This window comes from Lissotriton helveticus, chromosome 7, assembly GCF_964261635.1.
Source record: "Lissotriton helveticus chromosome 7, aLisHel1.1, whole genome shotgun sequence".
Classification (NCBI taxonomy): domain Eukaryota; kingdom Metazoa; phylum Chordata; class Amphibia; order Caudata; family Salamandridae; genus Lissotriton; species Lissotriton helveticus.
Genome location: NC_136068.1, coordinates 552,019,930 through 552,039,330, shown reverse-complemented (window position 1 = coordinate 552,039,330; position 19,401 = coordinate 552,019,930). Strand labels below are relative to the sequence as shown.

Genomic DNA, 19,401 nt, shown 5'->3' with positions numbered 1-19,401 from the left:
TTAGAGCTTACCTGGGTGGAAGTGGGACCACACTTGTGAAGTTGTAATGTCTTCCATGTTATTGCTTTATCTATATTCATCTAAGACAACTATGGAGTGAAGTGAACTAGTTAAGTTAGTAAGTAAGTAACTAACGCTACTGAAAGCAATCATTTATGTAGGTTGTTGTGTTGTCGAAAATATAGGTCTTGGCAGCATTCCCCCAAATGGTCAAGATATTTAGAGAGCTACAACTCCATAACTAAGCAGTATAGTACACTTGTACAAGCAGATAAAGAAGTTGCATAAAAACTAAAGGCAGCAGTGCCAAGTGAAAGAAACACACAAAAAAACGACTTCAGGCATAAATTTCGATAAAGTATAAATGATCCCCTTCATTTTTTTTATTAAGAAACCAACCATCTCCACCCCCAACAGACTGACTCCTCTCCCCAAATAAAATGGCCCAGCCACCAATATCCAAAAATGTCCAACAAATTTAAAAAAAAGGATTCCCAACTGCCTTCTCACCCCCTCCACCTACAAGTCCCTCCAAACAAATTTAAAAAAAAATTCTAAAAGAGCGTATTGTCTATTTAGGTCCAGATCTGGTCCAGGATCTGCCCGAACATGGTAAGCCAGCTCTCTATTGTGTCCATCCGCTGCAGGATGCACTACAGCAATGGCCTGCTGTTGTTGGTGGGAAGGGCAGCAGTAGTTGTTGTCAGCTGCTGGCTCCACCTACGATAAGATGGCAGAGAGGCTGGAGGCTGAGGGGGTGCAGCTGCACGGAGGCCTGGTTCAGACTGAGAGGCTGGTATTTCTGCCTCTACTTCTTCCAGGACCACCCGCTGCCAGTATTCATGCTGAATGTGATACAGCCTCTTCCACCGCAGATGGGCTGCTATCTCTTGCCTGGTGGGTGATATGGGTGGGCCTGCAGGAGTGGCAGGAAAACAAAAAGAAAAAATACACTTTGTTAATAATTCTCTGTGCATACAATTATTTGAAATTAGCGTATGGCACAGTAGCTGTGCATTGCTGGTCCCCTAGGGCCATTAGAAATTGATGTGATTATGATTAGGAGAGTCACAAGGCCAATAGTACATTATGCCCACACATACCTGGCATAAAAAACATTGACTGTGTGGCAGACAAATTTTAAGACAGAATAAGAATAATACCAGATTTATAAAACAAAGTTTATCTTTTTTTATTTTAAAGGCTTTTCAAGTACCTAGGCAAAAATTTTGAACGGAAAAATAAATTACTTCTCATTAATGAGTAAGGCATTATTCACTATGGCGTACAAGTTGTGTGTTGTGCTAAATTAATGGAGCCACGCTCATCGTTAGCCATCATGTCACATATATTGCTACTGTCTGCAGCTGGGGCTGCAGTAATTGACAATTATTAATAATATGTAATTACACACATCATTTATGAAATGCAGATGTTATCCTGTCTGATGTGAGTTGACGTTGAGTAAAACGATGCACTGCACTACAAAGAAAGGAACATGGACGCGCACCTGCATTGCACTGCCTGCCGTGAGGGGAACAGCTTCCCATTCCAAGACCTGCAGAAAGGGCGAAGGCTCCTGACCATTGGGTCTGCCGTGAGGGGAACGGCGCGAGACACAGCATCAGGACTACATATCCGAGCACTCCCTGCCTAGGCGCTCTCTGTTGGTACCATCGGCAGGCGCCTCCTGCTTATTTCAACTTCTTCCGCTTCCTGCAGCGCGGGACAAGCACCTGCATTGCACCGCCTGCCGTGAGGGGAACGGCTACCTATTCTAAGCCCTGCAGAAAGGGTGAAGGCTCCTGACCATTGGGTTTGCCGTGAGGGGAACGGTGCCAAACACAGCTTCAGGATTACATATCCCAGCACTCCCTGCCTAGACGCTCTCTGTTGGCATCATCGGCAGGCACCTCCTGCTTATTTCATCTCCTTCCGCTTCCCGCAGCACAGGACACGCACCTGCATTGCACCGCCTACGTGAGGGGAACGGCTGCCCATTCTGAGCCCTGCAGAAAGGGCGAAGGCTCCTGACCATCGGGTCCACCATGAGGGGAACAACATGAGACACATCATCGGGACTACATATCCCAGCACTCCCTGCCTAGGCGCTCTCTGTTGGCATCATCGGCAGGCACCTCCTGCTTATTTCAACTCCTTCCGATTCCTGCAGCGCGGGAGACGTGCGGGCTGCACACGGGCGAAGCCCGTGCCAAGGGTGGGCCTGTCCTTGCCCGACACTGACCGGAGGTGGCCAGGCTGGGCCATTCCTCTTGGCTTGGACCCCCGGGACTAAGATGATTGTTCATGTTGGCTACAGCAAATTTCCCCGCTCACATTCATGGGAAACGTGTATGTGCGGCAAAACGGCCCAGTTCACAGCCAAATAGCCCTTCACCAAATTTGCCCACAGCTATCGATTTAATGCTTCAGAAGGCGATTGGGGCGGTCACCTCAGAAATTGAACTTACAGAAAGACAATTATCTATTACCTCTGACTTCTCTCCTTTGGTATCACCTACTCTAGCAAATGTTGTGAATTCCCCTGAACTTACTGTATATGAAAGCGCCCCTTGACATGACTATGTGCAAATTTCTGCACTAAGAACAAAAACCATTAGAAGGGTAATGCTGCTGTAACTAGGAAAGCTAGGAAAAGAAAGCAAGGGAACAGTAGGGGTCCCAAGGTAAAACAGACAGAAGATGGTAATTCGAAAGGCATACCAAATACAACCAGTCTAGAAATACCCTTGGTTAATAAACATGCTTCCTTGTTAGCTCAACCTTATCCATCTTGGGCCCAAACATTGCTATTAGATCTTCTTACCCAATGTAGAATTATTGTGAAGGGAGAGGTTGCTCCTATTTTTGACTATATTCAAAAGATAGCATCTAGCGTGGATAAATCACAGGCAATTTCCCAACAGAAGGTCATCCCTAGTACATTATCTAGTTGTCAAAATATGAGGCCCCCGATTCACCAGAATTCATCTGAGACCCGGCAAATCCAATCAAATACAACAATCATCTAGCCCCTAGAACAAGCCAATTGTAACAATGGAATTTGTAATATCAAAGTTTTAGAAAAGAGCAGTCCTGTATTATAAGGGCAAGTTCAATCAGGACATCAGGTCTTTGACAGAATCTAACCCTCACCTAGGAAGGGAGGCCCAAATGCAAAATCAGTGCACAGGGATAAACTTAACTAGTAATGCTGCTATGGGCACCACACCCACTGAAGGGAATGGAGGTGGTGGCCCCTTAGCCAAAGAAACTCAAACATTGTCCCTCCCAACTATATATTTACCCCCAGCGACGGCCCCATATGTAATCACCCTGCTTGGAATCCCCGAACTTAAGCACGTTTTGGATGGTAAGGCACAAACAATTTCCTTACAATTGGGCTGGTGAGATTCTGATGGTTCGGAGAGTGGCTTGGGTGGGTCCTACAAAAAAAACAATACAAGGGGACTGTGTGATTGTTAATTTTAAGCACCCAGAAGTTGTACATAGGTTAGTAACCCAACCTTTTGCCCCCTGGAACAACAAACAGCTATTAGAGTGTTTACTCTGGATTTCTTTTATCCCTCCTCCCGTAGACTGGGTGAAGCCTATACTGTCTTGGATTGCGGCAGATGGCGAATGGAATCTCAAAAAAAAACTAGAACTCATTCCCACTACTCTTCCTCTTTTAATTTTCTGGTTTCAAATCGATTTGGGCTTTTGGAGGATGTAGATTGACTGGGAGGGCTTGAAGTCCCTCAACAAGATAACATTGGCTCAAGGGCCCCTGATGCACCATTGCATATTAGTCAGGTCTACCAACATTTCCCAATGAAGGGCAGGGTGGGATTGGACTTACAAAATTGGGATATTCCTCTCTGCAAGAAGTCCAATGGACTACTCGAAATTGATGGACCTGCCCTAACGGTTTCTTATACATCTATAGGGTTAAACACTGAGCATAAATCTACCAGTGTTTGTGGAGGAAATAGTATTATATCTCCTATTGGCCCAGTCCCTGTGCACTTTGTCTAACTGGTGGGGGGGAGCCTTTCCCGGTATACAACCTCAAAGTTCTGTCCTGGAATGTGGCAGGCTTAACTAACAAATTAGCCTGCCCCGATTGGGGGCTTTTTATAGATCAGTATGATGTCTGCCTACTCCAGGAGACATGGGCAAGGGAAGAGATTGTAAGGCTGGGTTTTGTGTCATACAACAACATGGCCTCTATAGGAGAAAGGGGTAGACCCTATGGGCGATTATCCATATTGGTAGCCTCGCACTTGGGTTGCACGGTGACACAATTCAACACTCCAACTTTAGACCTTCAATGTGTTACACTCAAGTTCCCGACTAAATTCAGGGTGACTTTTATTAATGTTTATTCATGCCCTGTTAGGCTGGGGAAAGAATCCCCTAATTTGGACCTGCTGTACACTTTCATCTCCACTATCTCTGGAGAGAGTAGATTGATTATTGTTGGAGATTTTAATTGTCAATATGAGCCTTTACATGGCATTGGAAATTTACTTACCAATGAAGAAGATGAGCAATGGTCTATTCCAGAGCTTCAGATCGCTCCTATTAAGGCGTGGGCACCACTGGTTCTCCAATTGAATTCTATTACTATGGCTCATTCTTTGAGATCCTGTAATGGACGCGCCCACTCAGATCAGGAAGGGAATGCCACATTTAATCGCTTTGGCCAGTCCTCCCGATTAGATTATATCTTGGTAGAGACGAGGACATGGTCTTGGGTCATTGATTTTGAGGTTTTTCCATGCCATGACAGCGACCATAATGCTCTGGTATTAAACCTAAGACTTCCTGGGACAGGCATTGCCCCCGGGGAAAAAACTAGTAAAGAAAGTGTATTGCTTTTCTCTAATGACAGAAGAAGGTTTAAATGGCCTATGATAAAACAGTCCCCAGATAAAATGAGTGCCTTATATTTAGTTGTTCATAGGTTTTCTGTGGAGATAAGTAGTCTCATTGAGCACGGACAAGAAATGATGTTAAATAAAATCTATAAGTTACATGCAGGGCTGGTGGCTGATCTGGCAGATTTACTTAATCCAATAGTGACTAAATTCAGGTCGAACCAGAAGACCCAATCGTGGTTTGATCATAAGTGTAAGAAGGCAAAGTCTGTATTAATTGAATCAATTAAAGCCCTGGACAGGTGTCAAATAAAACTCAGGAGGCAGGAGTATAATCAGGTTATTACAGAGGCTAAACAGCACTGGGAAAACAGTAAATGGGACAGTATAAAAAGTGCGTTGGGGGAATAGGAATATGCGGGAATTCTGGGCAATAGTGAGAACTGGCAGTGAGAATGGCCAAGTTGCAGATGAGCCGAATATTGCGCCTGAGAAGTGGATGGAACATTTCCGGGCGTTATATTCGACTGAAGTGGTTACTTCCGTATTGCCGACAATCTCTCAGAAAGAACGAATCTACTTTCCATACAGCCTCGAAAATGCTTCCACACTGCCCAGAATTAAAACTGATATAGGTACTACGATAACATTGTTGGAGGTGGGAGGTGCGAAGAGACTCCCGCCCGGCAAAGCGCCTGGTTTTGATAAAATCCCCAGGGATCTCTTTAAGGATCAACCAGCAGTATGGATTCCATACTTCAGCCTGTTGCTTAATGCTATACTCCAAGGTTCCCCTATACCTGAAACCTGGCTGGGGGCGGAGATTGTACCAGTGTTAAAAAAAGGCTCTCCATTACTCCCTGCAAATTATCGTCCGATCAGCTTGATTGACGTTAGCCGAAAACTTTTTGCACGGATTATCCTCGATCGGCTCCAGACCTGGATGGAGGAATATGAGATATTGAGCCCATATCAAGCCGGATTTAGGGCAAAAACATCCACCGTAAACCAACTTCTCAGACTGCAATTTTTATACTGGAAAACGGTGAAAGTGGAGGGTGGCAGCCTCTACTTAATTTTTGTTGACCTTATGACGGCCTTTGCTCCAGTATATCCTTGGGCGGTATTGGCGGATATGGGGATTCCTACCTACCTCCTTGACATCATCAGAGGACTTCACTCAAAAAAAATTGCCCAAGTTAGGAGTGGCAAAAGGGGTGTTTTGACACCTAGGTTTTCGGTCAACAGAGGAGTGAGACACAGGTGTGTGCTGGCTCCCACCCTTTTTTGTCTTTAATTGCCCACCTTATAGGGGTTAAAGACATCAACGCCCTGAAAATAGGAAATGAACAGGTAGTGGCATTAATGTTTGCTGACGACACTCTTCTATTGTCAAAATCCCCAATGGGAATACAGCGTGCCCTAGACAGCTTTGCCAGCTTTTGTAAGAAAAGGGGGTTGGAGATCAACACACAAAAGACGAAGTATTTGATTTGTAATCCACCAAAGACCACCCGTCCCAACCCTTCTTTAAATGGCATCACTCTGGAAAGGGTAACTGTATTTGAATATTTGGGTGTCACCCTCTCAGATAATATGGAGTGGGGTCCCCAGATTGCCAAGGCCAAACTCAGGTTGGTACAGACTATGGGAGGTGTCCAAATACTGCAAAGGGAATCCACCTCTAAACCAGTTGGTTCCATTGTAGAAATCTACAAAGCACAAGCAAGGGGAGCTACAATATATGGGGCGGAACTCTGGGGACCCTTCTCTATGAATATATTCTCAACGCAGAAAATAGTTTTTGGAGATCTTTATTGGCTCTCCCTGTTAGTACTCCCCTTACCCCTTTGAGAATGGATTGAGGAATTAGACCAACAGATGAAGAAATTGGCCTGCACCCTCTAATATTCTGGCGCAGACTGTGGGTAATACCAGAGCTGAAGCATTTTTGATCTGAAGCCAAAGAACTCATGGGGCTTCCTGTGACTGAAGAACTTCAGTGGTTTGCTTATATAAAAAGTAAGAGCAAGAGGCTAGGTAATCCGGATCTCTGGAGCAACCCTGAAGTTATCTGTGCTGAGTTGTCACGCGCTGACCTGGTAAAATTTTATCGTAATCAACAGATGGCGGATATCCTCAGTAACCCTACGTTGGGTTTTTTAACCTCAGAGTTTCTTAGTATTAAAGAGGAGTACAAATTAGAGTCATTCTTGGACGACATCTTACCTAGTGTAGCGAGGAAACTTTATGTACAATTCAGACACGGTACACTACCTCTTAGAGTTTTTCCCCATAATTGGTCCCATTCTAAGCTACTAGAATACCCAGCGTGTGGCACCCAGGAGGATACTGAGCCCCATGTTTTTTTCTTTTGCCCATGCTAGAAGCCTCTTAGGCAGCGTTGGCTTACCCAACTCTGTAGAAACTTGTGGTTCAAACATTATCATCAGATCTTTAGAATATTAAAATGTGACACCTCCACGCCTGTTGTATTTTCAGTTACTCGTTTTCTGCATGCTAGGTGGCGCAGGCGCTGGTCATTTATCAAAAATACTTCTCGTTGACACTTTTCTGTCTAGTCCCTCCTGAAGTATGATGCACGCATCCCGTTCGCTTATTACCTATATTTTTTGTATCTTTTTAACTTTCTTATTCTCTTTTTTAACTATGTTCTTAGTTTTTATGATATTTAATTGAGTATGTTATTTCAATGGTGTTGCACATAGTCACAATGTTGTTTTTACTGATTGTATGTTTGTATCTTTTAAGGTCTATGACCGAAATAAAGATTATTTGAATTTAATGGATATATAGATTGTATTTGGCACATTCATTACAGTGTATCCCATTCATCAAACTTCACATCAAATAATGCACTTACTCTCACTTTGCTCAGTGGCCTCACCCACTACTACATATTTTTTCAAACATATTCATTTACTGGGCAGTAAGGAAAGTAATCATGACTTACTCTACTACAGGGTAGGGTAAATGGATTAGGTAGGTAGGGTCGAGATTTTGAAATAGAATAGACGGGTCACTGAGCATATTGCACAACCAATACTGCAGTCACAGATTGAAATATACTGCACTTCGGTTATGGGTAGAAAAATGCCATGGGTGGGAAGGAAGGTGATGAATGATGGGTGGGACTTATCTGTCTCGCTTAACAGATACAATAGTTCAAGGAAGTAGAACAAAAATGTAAAAAGGCCCCACACTTTGAGCCATAGCGTTAAGCAAAGTAGGTGAGCATTTCATTAGAAGAGCTGCCTTGCTTATTCATCCAAGCAATCCAAATATTAATTCATCCTAATTCAACTCTTAATTCATCCATTCATTATAATTCACGCAAGGCCACCATTATTTAAGCTTTATTTTCTCTCATTCAGTGTTTTCACCAAATTATCCATCCACGAACTATCCAACCTTCCTTCCAACCATCCCACCCATCCATCGCAGCAAGTGAAGCCAACTGAAAACTTTTCATATTAGAGGGGCAGAGCTATGACCTATGAGGATCATGATGAATCAGACATTGAAGCACACTGAAGAGGTGGAATAATGACCAATAAAATATATATGGTGTTTTTTGGCAAATGCAATGGGACCTCTTACTTTCGACAATGCTGCACTGTCATGATAACTCCTGGTATAGTATATAAGAATGAGGTACCCAGCACACAACATTGGGGAACAAGGGTGGTCCATGACCCTGGCTACTCTCTTGTTTACTCAGATGTTAGAGCATGAGCAGGAAAAAGAAAGCCTTCTCAACAAACATACATGGTGAATATTATTTATAATACTAGCTTAGTTGGGCCTGCACTGTTCACAGTAGACAGAGTACCCAAAATATGTTCTTAGTTTTACAGTACCACAACATATTGTAGTGTTGTTCCTATATTCCCAATAGGTTCTGCGCATTAGAATAATATATCCTATAGATATGACGTAGGACCTAGGTCAGTATGTCTCTATCGAATATACTAAACTTAATTGTGAGTGCCGGATAGCTCAGAGGTCACTAGAAACTTTCTCGAATTCACAAGAAGGGATTAGTTCCCGATAACGCCATAAACATGACAACTTTGTTTCCCTAGGACTGGAATAACTATCTTTAGAGTCATGGAAACAATAGATAAGTATTTCATTCAGTCAATCGTGCATGCTTCTTTTCTACAGAGTTTGCAGAGAAATAGTGAGACAGGCGTTTTCAATAAAAGGTTTATTGAACAGTCTTCTTTCTCATGCAAGAGGGGTGAATTGCTATAATTATTAGACAGAATGCATAGTATAATGCGTACAGCGAGAATAGTATTATAAAATAATACTGTAATAGCATTGTATGGTTACTAAGCCATATAAAAATACATACATAAATAACACAGGCTAAAATACTCAACTGGTGCTTCTAAAATACGCCTACCCCAATTTACCTAACCCAGGTCTCGTAAAAGGGAAGAAGTAAGTAAGGTCTTTAGCATAGGTTTAGTTTTTGCCAAGAATCTACCAAAGGTTTCTCTAGCTTCTAATCAGCTCCATACCTTAGAATGAAGGAGGTCTAGTATCTCTGTCTCGGGATTCGATTTCCCAACACCCCGCAAGGGGAGTCAGAAACACTGGAGCTGGATTTCTCAGCAGAGGAGGGCAGCTTCCTGATCAGTGCGTCAGCTTGAGAGTCGGCGTCCTCCGGCACTTGCTGTGGCGAGCTGCGTCGGGTAAGTAGGTCGTCGAAGTGCTCCGAACCACCGTGCTTTGCCATAGCAAGTGAAGGTATATTTATAACTTGAAGGTGTTTAGGAATGCCATGTTTGACGTAAAGTCGGGCATATGAACGTCATGAATGAACCCCTAAGGAATAGATATTCATTGTAAAACTAACTGAGTTCTTGGAGAAATCAATATTCGAGCAAGGGGAAGTCCCTGACGGCTAAAAGCTGGTTTTCCAAGAAATCGTTGTGACGTTTGGTGAACGGATGGAAGTAGCCATGCCTGTATTTGGGTTGCATGGACTATGCCTAAATAAGGGCTTTATTTCTATGCCTATATAGGGGCAACGTGAATTGTACCTATATAAGCAAGTATGGGCGAAATGAGCGAATTCGCGGTATGCGAATTCGCTGTATGCGGATTCTCGCGAAAAGCAAATTCGCGCTCCGCGAAATCCGCAAATTTGCGAATTTTTTTTGCGTGTTCGCGGGGCTTTTTGCGTGTTCGCGGGGCTTTTTGCATGTTCGCGGGGCTTTTTGCATGCTTGCGGACTTTTTTTAGCACGGCTACCGCGAGGTTACTCATTTATTTATTTATTTTCGGTTCTTGTATAGCGCAGGAATTCGATCTCCGAGGAGATATCTCTGCGCTTTGTTCTTTCCGAAAGCAGAACTAGACAGTAAGATCTGGGTAAAAATGCTGGGTAACAATGCTGGGGCTACTGAATGGGGAATAGGTGCGTCTTCAGGCATTTCCTAAATGCGGGCAGATTAGAATTTAGCCTAAGAGTGAGAGGCAAGGAGTTCCAGAGAGTGGGGCCTTTATATGATAGGGCTCGGCCTCCCTGTCTCTCTCTTTTGATCCTGGGGATCTGGAGCAAGGCTTGGTTTTCTGAGCGTAGGGTTCGATCTGGTTGATAGGGTTTAAAAATTTCTGTTAGATATCTGGGGCCGGTTCCGAACAGACATTTGTGAATAGTACAGCAGATCTTAAATTTCACTCTCTGGCGTATGGGAGGCCAGTGTAGCTTGTCTAGCAGGGGACGGGAGGAGGATCTGGCAGGGGCATTTAGGATCAACCTAGCAGCCGTATTCTGGGCTACTTGTAGCCTCCCCAGCTGTTCCTCGTTAGCAGATATGAGTAGCCCATTGCAGTAATCCAACCTGCTGATTACTAGGGTCTGAACCAGTGTTTTCCTATGGTGATCTGCTAAGTAGGGGAAGACTCTCCTAAGTAAGCCAATCACCCTCATACAGGTTCCTGTAACCTGTATGGCATGATCTTTAAGTACAAGGGTTGATCAAGCTTAACACCTAGATTTTTTACATTTTCTTTTGGGCATGGGGCCATACCTAATTCAGGGGGCCACCACTCAGGTGACCAGAGGAGTGGGGCATCTCCAAAGAGCATGACCTCCGTCTTACCCACATTACACTGTAGGCAATTGGAGGTCATCCATCCAGCTATCGCTCTCATTCCTGCAGCAAAAGAGCTTTTTATTGCTGGTGTCATGTTCTGGAAAGGGAATAATAGCTGGGTGTCATCAGCATAGGATATTGGTGTGAACCCATGTTCTCTCACAATATTCGCCAGGGGGGCCACATACACATTAAACAATGTGGGGCTTAGGCATGAGCCCTGTGGAACTCCCTTTGTGAGCTCCCTAAAGATGGAATAATGGGAGCCCAGACGAACACTTTGTGAGCGACCAGATATAAAGCTTTTTAACCATGGTAGGGCCGTTCCATCCACTCCTATCCCCTCCAGACGACTGATGAGGGTGTCATGAGACACCGTGTCGAAGGCAGCGGACAAATCTAATAGCACCAGAATCATAGAGCCTCCTCTATCCTGTGCCATCCGGATGGTATTGGTCACGGAGAGGAGAGCTGATTCTGTGCTATGATTTGGTCTGAACCCGGATTGAGAAGGGTCCAGGCCGTCCGCTGCCTCGATGAATTTAGACAGGTGAGAGTTGACATGTCTCTCAGTCATCTTACTCAAGTGGGGTAGGAGGGATATGGGACGGAGGTTGTTGAGATCAGACCATGGTAACGCGGTGTTTTTACGGACAGGGTTCACAACTGCCTTTTTCCAGTCACTAGCCCATGCGGTCGTACATGGGCTAGTTGCATGCTCGCGTTGTGCAATTGAGTGTTCGTGTCCGTTTTTGCGTGCTCACGGACAAAAAGTCTCGCGAGCAAGCAAAAAAATCTGCAAGCTTGCGAATTACGAATTTTTGGACAAATTTGCGCGATTTGCGGAACGCAAATTTGGCAAAAAATCGCAAATTCCGCGAGCGGAACAGATTTTACGCCCATGCTTATATATAAGGGCATGAATCGGAAAAAAATCCATTCGGCATTTAAAAGGCCATACAACAATATATAGAAGAGAGGAAAAGATAATTGCCAAACAAAGCAGAAGATAAGTGAACTATAGACTAGTAGGGAGTGCAAACCGAAAAAAATCTGCTGCCCAACAAAAAAAAATGTCATAGGGAAAAAAAGATAATGCAGGGATAACAGAAATTAAGTAAAAATGTAATATGGCAGTTGGAAAAACATGAGACAGTATAAAAAATAAAGAAGGCAACATTTAAAAGTAGTTAGTGGGTATTAAAAATACCTAACCCATCATGCTTTGCATGAGTCAGTTCCTATCCTGTCCTCATTGCCACAGGAAAGGAAGACAGAGGCAAGTGTGTCAGATCAAATGTATTGCGCGCCAGCTACACCAGCCTTCATGCAGCAGCTCCCGTCCTGGAACCCAGCACCAACAATCCAATACCCCAAGATTCTACACTAACCCCACAACATTCATATACCGCAACAGTAGGTAATGGATACAAATTAATAATAGGTCTTACTGGGGTTAACAGAGCCCTTGGCAGCAGCACTGGTGGTTGACACCTCCTGCTGATCAGCTAATCCTGTCCCTCTTCTTGCCCTTTGGTGCTGATTTAAGAAAGATGTAAGATAAAAAAATAGATTAGTGATTCAGTTAATCTTCATAAAAATTATGATGACAGGCAAATGCAGTCACATTGTGCTTCTCTGAAACAGATCGCCTAAATAGTACTAGTTTCGAGTATATCAACTGTCTTTGAGTTGCCCATACTAATCCTAAAATCCGATTAATAAAAACTACATTTGGAACATGCATTGTAGTTAATGATCCTTGATTCTATTCTCATTTAATCTCAAACCGCTTGATGGACCAACATAGTCTCCCATTTTTGCAATGCAATGATCCATACTACACATCGCTGTGAAATAGCTTGGAACTGTACAAGCTACGTAAACAAAGTTACGGAGAGAATGCTAACTCACTGATATTGATTCCCTACAGTGAAAAGAAGACAGAAGAGTTTGCAATGGCTTCTTAGTTAATCAGCCAAAGCAAGCGCCAATGATAGGTAGCGCTGAGCACCTGCCTAGCAGAAACTATACATTTGTCCACATAATAATAAACTAAAACTAACTCACCTCTGAGTGTGAGCTGCTCTTTGGAAAAAGCATATTAGCATTGTAGAAACACAATAAATAATTAATACTCACTAAGCACCAGAATCTCACAGGGTGGGGATTTGAAAAATGCCAATGCTGTCATGGTATCCTAATGTGGTAAATTTTCAAACAGTGTTTTTTTTTCAATTGCTTACTTAATTTTTTTCACATGGAAAAACTGAGGAAATAGGCCCTGATTCCAGGCAAGAATATCTGCCCAGTGGTGCATCAGCTGCTGGATGGTGCACTGAAAATTGGCTGGTGCACCCCACTCACCCTCACACACTCCCCCAGCACAGCTGATACTCGTGGGGGTATCCACTACTTGCCAACTGCTGCCAGCATGGAGGGGAGGTGGTGCTGCAAAAAAACTTCTCACTGAAGATCACCTGGGGCTGCACACCTGGGAGCCACTCACAAGGTAGGTGAATCTGTGCCGTGGCGTTGGGTGGGGTAAAGAAAGACTAAAAAAGAAAAAAGTATAGGGAAAGGAAGGAAATAAAAGGAAAGAAGAAATAAGGAAGTAAGGTGAAAATTGTAATAACAATACAAAAAGTCATGAAAAACACCCCAAAAAATTTTAAAAAAATGCAAAATACACTAACAGTAAGACACGCAATAATATAATAAATAAAGATGGGGTAGATTAGATTGATAGAGGAGGATTAAGGAGATTAAAGAGGGATTCAAATATAGGCCATGCACCGTAAACAGAGTAAAAAAAAAAATGGACATGCAAACAGCTTAGTGCCATTTTAGCATGATTTGGAATGCAAGGACGCACTCTGCATGGCATTTCGCAAGAGGAACGGGCATGCTGGCATACTAGGCACACCAGCGAAAAGCTATGTAGTGCTGCAGAGTTTTTTAGCCAGTCTACAGAGTTCCACATAGCACAACTCTGTGAACTTCTTCTTACAAGTTTTGCGGTCTTATGATCCAAAGACTACGGCCTCTAGCAGACCGCAGTGCTGGCAGTCTTCCAACCAGCACATTACGAGTTGACCACAGTGTCCTCGGTGTGGCTGTGGAGGTTTTGCAGCAGTGGTGAGTACTTTCCCATATGTGTCGATGCATGTATGAGCAGTTGGACACACATATGCGTGATGCATGTGGAAAAATACCACATACCCATTGCTGTTGTCTGACCCACATGTGGCCAGTCCTGTCTGTGGGTGTAAGGTACAAAAATGACTTACCTGTATATCGCAGCAGACAGGGTCCTATTTCTCGAGGTGAAGATGCTGCTGTGAAGGGAGCACCTAGAGAAACAGATCCTCATCAAATGCTTATGGGAAGAACAGGAAAGGGGTATGTATGCACAGCAAATCCTTTGCTTCTGCTGACCTAAAGTCGGCAGTCCCACCGCAGCGGTCTGCTTGTCGGAGAGCCAACTCATAATATTGACAGTGGTGCAGCACCTCAGTGCCGCCATATGGCAGCTGCTTTTCCCTGACTGTGACCCTAGCAATCGCCGGTATGCCGGCAGTGTTGACGATTAAGCTGTTGTCTTTGCAAAGGAAAGGCTTCCATCTCATAATACATTCGGGCCACTGAGTTTGTGGTGGTCGGACCACTGGTACGGAGGTCCACGAACAGTCAAACTCTTATTAACCACAACTCTGAAATGTCTCAACCAGGCTACTATGGTTATTGGCTCTCTGTTATGCTCTATGTGCACTGACTGTTTGCTGTCTTTCCCTAATTGTGCCTCTTACTATCTCCTACTCCATTCGTTCCTCTACTTGACTATAATTTTCTTTTCTGCATCCTTCTTGCTGAAATATCCAACACCTTTTCTTAAATCTGATGTAAAACAATTGAAGCCTGACGACCCCCTCAGTTCTGAAAGGAGCAAGGAGCAAAACACCAGGCACAACGATTGAGGCCAACCTGACAATCGCCCTGTTACCAACTCAAGGCCAATCTGTTCCATCACACCCTCCAACAAGTAACAACTGGACTGGCACTCACAGATTATTAACATCTGTATGCCCAAATTGACGACAGAATGTCGTTGCACATCCATCTCAGACGGATCGAGAAGGAACCTCCAAATGTGTCTGGAATATTAATGGCTTAGCATCTAAAACGAGTGACCAGGAGATTTTAAACTATCTGAAAACTTTGGATATAATTTTGCTTCAGGAGACCTGGGAAGATCAGCCTTTTGATCTGCAAGGTTATACCTCATACTCACTCCTGGCGACGAAGGGATCTGTCTTCGGCCGCCGTTTATGAGGCTTACTGTGTCTAGCTTCAATTACCGAAATAGGAGAGTTTCTTCCCATAACAATACATCTAACACCCCCAAACTGCATCCAGTCAGTAGAAGTAACCCTTAAGCTAAATCAGCTCAAACAGGACATAGTAATAATAAATGTTTATCTACATCCAAAACAAAAAACTAAAGCAGCAAAGGAGTTGTTAACGGAGCTACAGAGAGTAATGGTCGAGGAGGCAACAGACCTCATCATTCTGGCCGAGATTTTAACATGCACCTATTAGGACCTATCCAGGCCAATGATTCAACACAGGGCCTCTTAGGTGCATGGGGTATCCCAATGCAAGGCCTAAAAGAGACCATCAAGCCCTCAAGGACTGCGAGGAATTTGCTCCAGCATTTGTAGCACTTAAATATAAGAGCTCTAAATGGCCAGTTTAAAGAAGACAACCCACCAGCAGCCACGTACCACTCAACTACGGATTCATCCCACCTAGATTACACCTTTACGACTTTGACTAAGATTGGAAATAATTAATTCAGCGATCACCTGCCACAAGAGCTGAATCTTCAAACAAGACCTTGTTCAACACCAGAAACTAGTAAATCAATTGTGCTGGATGGAATCTCAACCTTAAAACATTAAGGTGCAATTCTGATAACATCGAAGAAATAACATCGACAGCCAAAGCCCTGTACAGCCAAGGTGGCGCTAACTTAGCCCACCCAGTGGAAAGTTGGGAAACGTTTGTTACATCTTTAGGAGGAAAATTCTCAACTAGCCAAGGCCTGAAACAGAGGAAAGTTGCAGCTATCCCAATCAAGCTGGCAAAGAGCACAGATTAAAAAACACTAAAGCGATCCATAAATCGAAATTTAAAACAACAACACAGATTTCCAAATGACCAGAGCCTGCAAGATACTCTTTGCACACTAAAAACATAATTGAAGCGGAGGAGATGGGCAAACAAAAGAGCAAAGGAAAATGAGCTAAGGGCCAAATTCCATTTCGATGCAAGCCAGATAAACAGCGCAAAATTCTGGCAATTAGTCAACAAATTGCAGCAGCCTAATCATCCTGGCACAGACTCCAACATCACTGAAGCCACCTGGGTTGACTATCTTTTTAAACACTTAATTGAGCATGAGGAAGAGAATCTAGAGGAGGAAATTAAAGAACCTGTGAAGAAGGAAAGCATTGTATGGGAATTTTGAGAAGGTGAAAAAAAAAGGTAAACGTTAGGAAAGTTACAAGTGAGAAAGTGCTGTCACAGGGGTCAGAACGCAAATATTTGTGCGGAACATCACTACACAGCATCCAGCTTGCTAGGTCTGAGTTATAAAGATGTTGGATACCATGAACAATGACAATTGTTAATTTTGTTTTCTTTAAAAGCACAGCATTTGTTTTATGCCTTGTTTTATTTTTGAAGAAAAATGTAAAAAACACTGTGGGAAAGAGGGGTTCTGTCGCAGTAAACCCCACACACATTTTGTTCCAGATTTCTGATGCACTTTGACTTTATGTGCCCTGGGTACCTGCCAATCAGGCTCCAAGGGCATTCGTTCTTTTCCAAATCTGTACCTTTGTGCCCACAATTGGCACCTCTCTGGCCACATGTAAGTCTTTTGTGACAGGTACCATGGGTGCCAAGGGCACTGCAAGCAGGGAAGTCCATGCATGCAACCCCCTGCTTGCACTGCTTATGGTATAGGTACGACACCCCTCTAGCTGGGGGCACTATACCACTGGTGAGGGTATAGTTGCATTAGCACTGTACCTCTACAGCGTCTATGTCTATTCTTAGACATTGTAAGTGCAGTAAAGTGATAAAGAGTATATGGTATGCGAGCTTGCCATTACAAACTCCACAGCACCATAATAGCTTTACTAAATTCTGGGAAGTTTGGAAGCAAACTTCTCAGCATAATAAACCAACACTGATGCCAGTGTTGGATTTATTATACAATGCACTCAGAGGGCATCTTGGAGATGTTCCCTGAATAACAACCAGGTGGGTACCCTGACGGATAAATACCAGCCTGTCACAACGAGACATGTTTCTGAACCCCTGGGGTCGGAGCCATCACTCTCTGAGCCCAGAAACAAAGCTTTTCCTGGGCAGAGGTATTCACACCTCCCACAGGTCAGGAAGACCCATCTGTGGCAGGGGATCTTCAAAAGCTTTGCCTCCTTTGCAACGCCTCTCCTGCTATTGGGAGCAGGCCCTCTTTCTGGCTCATCCTCTTTTTCGTTGGAAGACAGGTGGGAAAAATTAGAACAGCCCAGAAGGCGAGCCTACCTCTCTCAATCCCACCGCTCAGGTAAGAGAGGCGATGTGAAAACACTCTTGCAGATGGCAGGCACTATCCAATCAGGATTAGGGAGTGTGCCTACTTCTCTATGTGATTAAATATAAAGTGGTTCTGTCGGGTGACAACACAAATGATTTGCAAATGCTATTACATGCAATAAAGGAACCTCCCTCTGACAAAAACACAAATCAGGTTCTTACAATGAATGGGAAGAAAGCCTGTGTATAATTTGTTGTATTTTTATATTTATCAACATTCATTCAAGACAATTTACAAATGACTGTCAATATATTGAAAAAATTGCAAAAAGTGACAATAGTGAATAGTGATCACGTGACAGAAGCAATATGTACAATAATGATGAATTTCAATATAAAAAATCTATACAGATATATAAAAGTTTTAATTTCATAAAGGCCATCCGCTAGTATGATTTTACAGAATCCTATTTGTTTCTGTCAGTGTGCTAGGATTCTGGAATTGTAAGGCCTATGAAGAAATGTCGATGTTTCGACCCTTAGGGCGCCAATGTTTGAGGTCGCAACGGGTCTTTCTCAAGCCAAGTATACAGGGCACAACAGTCTGCGAATGAGTCAAAAGGAAAATATGTCAGAGGAGGTTAGCAATACAGCTACATGATTTGCCTAATAGTGTGGGCGGTTAATGTACTCACCCTGGGTTCCAAGTGCGTATAAGTCACCTGGACCGAGTTGGCGCAAAGACCTTTAATCTGTGAAGAAAGGGGGGAGGGGGAAACTTGTCAATCTCAGACATTAATACTGAGTGTGACTTGAAGGCAATTAAAATATCATGAATTCGCATAAGGATGTGTTGGTGCGAAGTTAATGACCATGCATTAAGGCTGTGTATTAAGGCTTGCCGGGATCACTTCACCCAAACCCTCGCATTTACGCAGACGTCAACACATATGGGAACTTGTATAGGGAAGCGATAGTAGGCATCTGATATTACATTGAAGTGCCTGCTTGTGAGTTTGGCGGTGGCGCGTTTAAGGGCATTGTTAAGTGCTGCCACATATGCAAACTATTGTAAAGTGAAAACCGTGCCACAACGCTTTGCGTACTGCTAGGGTTGACCATATAGCATATTACGCTACTGGAATGCAGCGTCGCCAAAAGTCATCTAGGGCATTGTTAAGTGCTGCCACATATGCAAACTATTGAAAAGTGAAAAACCGTGCCACAACGCTTTGCGCACTGCTAGGATGGACCATATCCCATATTACGCTACTCGAATGCAATAGCGCCAAACGTCATCTAGTGGACCTATATTAAGAGCCTGTAAGTTATACGCGTCGTGTGGGTGCCGAACGGTCCATTTAAACTAACAGTAATCCATGCGGCAACGGTGACTTCTCTGTAGGACAGAGGTTAGTGCTTACGGAGCAATTTGTAATAGTGTTCGCTGTGTTACGCGGCTACTCATCCATCGGCTGCAGAAAGTCAGCTTACCGATGGAGCCGGAAAAAGGGCATTTAAAGCGTCATGGAGTGAGAGCGTCATGACGTAAGCGCGCCAGTGCGTCACTGTTACAACGCGGTTTGAATGAAGTAGACATCATGCCAATAATTTTTCTGTTTAAACTGTATAAATGTTATACACACGGAGATTAAGATTTTTGGTACATAACGATCGGGTCTCCCCGAAATATCAAGCCGTAACAATGAGGCATTTAGATAGATCATAAACGACATGTGACGCGCCGGTTGTCGTGGAAACCGCGTTGTAACAGT

General features: G+C 43.6%; 1 long non-coding RNA gene across 1 annotated transcript; it reads right to left on the bottom strand.

The window, feature by feature from the left end:
* Positions 1 to 456: 456 nt before the first annotated feature.
* On the bottom strand, positions 457 to 19,105 carry LOC144766882 (uncharacterized). The gene is made up of 4 exons (XR_013597967.1): positions 19,051 to 19,105; positions 18,322 to 18,378; positions 12,469 to 12,556; positions 457 to 916 (listed from the first exon to the last, which is right to left on the bottom strand). It is a non-coding gene; the product is annotated as an uncharacterized LOC144766882 (long non-coding RNA).
* Positions 19,106 to 19,401: the final 296 nt, after the last annotated feature.